The sequence below is a fragment of the Numenius arquata genome, chromosome 1 (assembly GCF_964106895.1).
Source record: "Numenius arquata chromosome 1, bNumArq3.hap1.1, whole genome shotgun sequence".
Lineage (NCBI taxonomy): Eukaryota > Metazoa > Chordata > Aves > Charadriiformes > Scolopacidae > Numenius > Numenius arquata.
Genome location: NC_133576.1, coordinates 8,254,834 through 8,261,238, shown reverse-complemented (window position 1 = coordinate 8,261,238; position 6,405 = coordinate 8,254,834).

Below are 6,405 nucleotides of genomic sequence, written 5' to 3'. Positions count from 1 at the left end.
GGTGGTGATACAGAAGCAGCGTGGCCTTTTCCACCTAGGAAGCCAACCTGAATCTCTTCCCCTGTGCTGGTGACCAGAAGTCATTTCCAGTGCGTGACTTTAGGCATAACCTAGAGGCTACGAAAAAGTCAGTGGTGGGGGGATTAGCTGGTGCTGTCCTGCTTAGATGGTCGTTACTGCTCAAGGAAACAGTTGGATTTTTCTCTGCGTGTTCTGAGTTTTGTGCTCCACTCCTCCGGCATAAGGAAATCCAGTGCTTGTACTTCTGCAGATTCCTGGCAGGGGAACTCTAGTTCTTGATATTTACTAAAAGAAAGGGTCATATTCCCTTCCCAACACCAGCTTGCCTAAACCTGTTATGAACAAGTCATTCTTGAAACCATACAGGAGAAAAAAAAATGACAGCTAATGTGCTTGAATCAAAAACATACCGAGACTAAAAATGGATGTTTTAATGTTTTTTATGTTGTGAGCCAATTTATTACATGCTTGATGTCTCTGAACACTTTGATAAAAAGCCTGTGTTTGATTCTGAAAACATGCTACAGAATTTTACCAATCCATCATACAGACACTCACTCCATAAATTGGTGTAGAATACACAAGTGCAGTATTTACATTTGAGATGTAGTCACAGACTTGGCATAGTTTTCATAGTAAATATAAAGTGACAGCTAAAAAGAATATTCCAACAATATGAAACTGGGGAAAAAAGAAATATATATTATTGTTCTCAGATGTTACTTTTGCCTTACATAATAATAACCTGTTTCCCCTTTCTCATGTATGGTAATGAAAAATGAAACTGCTTACTGTTTTAGCCAGCAAATTAACAATATTTTGAATAAACTAAGCTCTCTCTATGAGAGCCTGTTTATTGACACATAATTAATTTTGTAATTTTCATGTTTAAACCCTAGCTAGCAAGCTGTTCTTGATGGAAAAGTGTGGTGGACTGTTTAGATGTTAGATTTTTTTGTCGTACTCCATAGCTAGGTACTCAAGTTTAACTGCGATGACTGTTCAGTTTTCCAGTGGAGTCACGGACTGACTGTGTCACACTCTGTTTCCAAGGAAGACTATGCAGTCTGTTTATCTTTTAAATAACCGGTAGATGGTCCAAGAGTTTCAGAGCCAGAGAAGAGCCCTACAGGAACTTCTGTTATTATCCTTGTCTCACAGATAAGTGGCACGGTGGCATTGCAGCGAGGCAACGGCCGGGATGTGGAACAGATCTGAAGTGTTTCTATCTCCTGATTGCTGACATATTTTCTGTTGTCCTGTCTTTCCAAAATACACAGCCTCATAACTAGAAAGATGTCTTTCCAGAGGTAAAGTGGCAAGGGTCTGTGGAGAGAAGCACAGGTGGAAAGGTGGAAAGCACAGGTGGTTACCATGATGACTTTGAAAGATGCAGCAGGTGCACAAAAGTTTTCGTTAATGGGATCGAGGGACCAAGACAGGTCCTGGCTGTAAAGCCCAGAAAAGCAACCTGGAGATTTGTCCCTGCTAGCAAAACCCATTCTTCTCCGTGGGAAGATTACGTTGCCATTTTTTCATGCCATCGTTTAGCTAGTGCCCTCTAACCAGGACCTTGCTGGTGTGGCTTTCTGGGAACTGGGCAGTTAAACTCCAGAGGGAAAATGCTGGCAGCCCCCAAATGCGCTTGATGGGTTGGAACAGCACCTATACTCCTTTGAGGTAGAGCCTATTCTTAGTGTCTATCCTTTTCTTTCTTTCTTCTTCCCCCCCTTCCCCCCCCCCCCCCCCCCCCCCCCCCTTATTCTTTTCCTGTGGTTTCTATTGTGTTGTTCTTGCAGGGACACATCCCCACTGTCGATTGCAAAAGTCTCTTTGGCGATTAGGCTTTCAAACCATGAAAGAAGCTAATTGAAATTCTGCCTCTCCATGAGCTAGAAAGGCATGCGTGTGTTTGTGTCTGTGCGAGGGGATCTTGCTGTTCCTTTTCTTACAGGCTTCTGAAATTTCCCCAAAGAATAAAAGTCATTTTCACTTTTTACACAAATTATTTTTTTTTTCTAGTCAATATTATAATAAAGAATAGATGAAAGTGTTATTTTGGAGGAAACAAAGTAGTGTGTAAGAGCCCTTCTACTTGCTGTGGAGATGGATGTGTTTCCTGTGCTACTCAAAATTTTCTAGGGTGGTGACAAGGTGAACAGGACACAAGGCGTAAAATATGGAGAGATGAATTTTGAGACTAGAGATAATCTAATCAAGACAACAGTACTGTGGACTGGAACAGCCCTGTCGTCCCATCTTCTCCATCAGCCAGTTGTACTTTCTAGAACTTTAAAATGAAAAAAAAACCAAACAACCTCACAACAAATCACCTCTATTTTTTTGGCATTTTGATTTGAGCAAAGTGCACCTTTGCACCAGGGCGCCTTTGCCATTGACTTTTCCCTTAGTGCTTCCAGATGTCTAGGCCTTTTTCCCCCATGTCGTTCCATTACAACTGGAATCCCCTAAGCTATTCTGCTCCAGCCACTGGTTAGAATGAAAGTTTTTAAGGACTTTATCCAATGATGACCTTTCTCAGGCTGTACTTAATGAATTTCACATACCTTGACAGGAAGCCAATAAAATAATATGAAACAACAGAGAAATGTTAGAGGAGAAGGGAGGTGCTTAGTAAAAACTGGATGAATTTTATCTGTAGAACAGTGGCTGGCTGCTTGGATGAGAACTACCTAAATTTAGATAATTTTTCTAAATTCTAAAATCTTGCTATCATGAAGTGCTAGTTCAGGTGCTTCATGCCGTCTCCTTCACCTGTATTCCAGGTGCCCATCAAAAGAGCTGCAGTCTGTGCTGGGCTTGTCTTCATGCTGTAGGGAGCGTGTGCTCTGCAACAGTTGGGTGGTTTAGTTTCTTTTGGGAAATGGAGCCCAACTGTGGAGTTGTGCCCATGAAGGTAAATGGAAAGTTCAAATATATGGACTGAAATGCCTATGGTGTAATACAAATAGGTTCTTTTCCCATCTTTTCTCATCCTTTCCCCACTCAACCATCCCTCCCTGCTTTTTTTCCAATTAAAGCCCAATTTTCCCATTGGAGAAGCATTTTATTTTAATTAAAAATGTCGACCATCACATTCAATCACCACTTTCATACCAGGGCACTCTGTGTCTCAGGATCCTGAACTGCAGAGCGTGCTTTCAGTGAAATGTCCAGGGAAGTGATCGGGGCCAGTTTGTCCCTGGGCTTGGATGTCTTTCAGGACCACCTGTCGCATAATCCAGTTGCCAGCCCCAGGCCAGAGAACATAATAAATATTTTAAAGTCTGTAACCGCAGCGCTAGCTAGGCTTTTAGGATCCAAAAGCCAGGAAAAATAAATTGTATAGAGTAAAAAAGCCACAAGTTTCGAAGTAGTTCTTAGCAAGGATGGTTTTAGTAGAAATACTATTGCAAGCATATTGTATGACTTTAAATGCATCTAAAGAATGCACTTCTGTTATGTGACAGAAAAGAATTTAGATAGTTTGGACCACATTAAGTTATGATACCGTCCTAGTAATGTAAGGAAGTCTTAGTGAAATCAGATACGTGTTTTGTCAGGTTACTCTACAGACACGCCAACTAAAATTATGCAAAAAATGAATCAACCTCAATTTACAGTTTCCTTCTAACATCCAACTTTTCTATGTGTTCTTCTCCCTGCATAATTCAGTGCTTTGGCATTCTGACTCCTTGCCCCCGCCCCCAATTTTCCTCCTCCTTGTGCCCCCCTTGGGCTGGCCCAGGTGGTCAAACAGCTGCCTTTCAGCAGTGCCTGCTCCTTCCCCTCTCTGTGCTCAGAGCTGCTGGGGTGTCACTGGGAAGTATCATCTAGAGAAGTCATATTTGCAATGCAAAAAAGCTGTGAAAAAAATCTGGAAACACCAGCTGGCTGCTGTGTATAAGAATTTAAAATGTTTCTCAGTGGTATGCAAGAAGAATTCCTTTGTCCTTCCTCCAATGTAAAAAATAAAATCAAAGATAGAAGATAGCATTTTGTCTGACCCAGAATGATAGCGATGTAGAAGTACATCCAGATCACACAAATGAGCTAATTTTCCATCCCCATTTTACCTTTTTATGCAAAGCAGCTAAGATATATGTGTGTGTGTGTGTGTGTAGTTTTCCTGGATGTGCTCCCTTTTGGGCAAGAAAATGTTGAATAGGGAGGTTTTGAACACTTCTGGATGTTTGAGAACTCCAGCAGATCGGACTCCTCTGATGTTGTTGTTGTATGCCAGGATTTTTTTGTGGTTGTGTGTAGGATTTCTGGATACCAGTCTCCCGGTTGGCACTGGTGGGAATGTACCCTCTGCTGTATTGTCAGATGTAGCAGTGTAACTTCTCCTGGATGTGTCAGGTTTGCAGTGTGCAAGGAGAATTAGGTATGTGTAGGACGTACCTCATAACTGTGACACCTCAGGTTTGCTCTGTGTGCGCTCTGCAGGTTTTATGCACATGCTTGTCTATAAGAAATCTTGGCATGGTAACGTCCTTCATCAATAGCAAACAGTGATAGAAGGCTGGACATCTCCTAAGGCGAAGCTCAGAGGTTGGTTTTTGGGGCAATTGCAGCACAGACAAGAGGAATACAGATCTCACACCAAGACTTTTCCAAATTAGTGTATCTTAAGTAAGAGAAATTTAAGCATGCAATTTCTATACGCAAATACAGAATCACAGAATCTTTATGGTTGGAAGGGACCTTTGAGATCATTGAGTCCAACCATACACACACAAAAAAAACCCCCAACAATCTTGGCCACTAGAGCATGCCGTGAAGTGCCATGTCTACATGTTTCTTAAATACTTCCAGGGATGGTGACTCCACCACCTCCCTGGGCAGGCTGTTCCAATACCTGTAAAGCCTAGTAAATACCTGTAAATGTTAGTAATACCTAGTAACGTTATGGAGCTTAAAGAGCCACAGGTTTGATCTCAGTGCTTTCTTAGTCCTTAGAGTTACTCATGAGATCACCAGCAGGATATGCTTTGAAGACTTTTGGTTCTCCTGATGATGTAGGCTCTGTCTGGTAGGGCAATGAAGACTATATGGAAAGGGATTTTCTAGGATCTTGGACATGAAGCCAAAAGTGCAAGAGCGGTTTACAGAATTTATTAAAGGGGATCCCCACTGTAGAAATGTTGACTTTGGCTCACTGCTAAGTTTAGAAACCATGTAAAACATGTTCCATGCACTTTATACAGAGCAGATGGTACAACAGGCTTTACTGGTTCCAGTGTGTCAAATAACAGATTGTCTAGAAAAGTTTGCTTGCTTTTGGCAGACAATTTAATTCAGCTCATAGTATGTTGCTGAAGTTCATTGCACATCTCTGCAGAAGTAGGCAGCTAACACATTTTATGTCATCTGCTATACCAAAAGTTTCTAAATAATAAAAAAAAAATGTTAGAAGTTGTGTCCCTACTTGTTCTCTTGAGCGGAGGTGGGGAAAGGAGTCTCGAGTGTGTGAGTAGGAAAAGCAGTCTGAAATCCATGAAATTGATTCATGTTCCAAAGCCGCAATCTCCTTCCAGTTGGTACAACGTTATATTTTTCATTCTCTTTTTATATACTTATTGAAATAATTCCTGCCTTTATTTTGGAGTTGGAGAAACACAGAAATCTCAGAATTTATTGCAAAAAAAATACAGTTTCTACAAACTTTTAACATCTACACAGAATAGTCTGTTAGATTTAGTACCAGTTATGGTCAGACAGATTCAGTAAATCAAAGTATTGTATAATCTTAACAATTAGAACTGAGCATACACAAAGATGTTAAAGTACTAATAAAAGATATCTGTGTACAGCTTGATCATATTAAGCATAATCATATTGCAAAGGGATCCTAGGAAGGACTAGCTTCCTCAGGTCAGTCTGTCTGTGCCGTTGCATCTTTTTCTCTTTTCTGAAACAGTTTCTCAAAAACATTGTAGTGTAATCCAGGCAAAAGTACTTGAGCTGGCTGTCGCCTGGACTGGTCTGGTATACTCAGCAAGAAAGTCAAGGCTGTACATCCAAGTGACTTTTTCTTGCAATGATATAGTTTTGTTAGATGGGTGACAATCTGAAACTACTGTCAAGTTACCTGCTTGCTACTAAGCTGAGCTAAAATGTTGAGGATCCCAAAGACCAGGTCACGGGATAGTGTTTACAGATGATATCTGAGGAGCATAAAGTCCTGCAGACTGTGGTTATATGTTATTCCAAGGGGTGGTAATGTCTTAAAAATTGACTTTTTCTTCTAAAAGTATCATAATGTCTAGCTGTGAATCTCTATGTATATTTCGCATTTCATTCCCTTATTGCACATCTTGCATTTGAAACCTAATTGCTAAGGTGTGTCTTCTGTGAACCCATCTGTGCCAAACTCAGAGG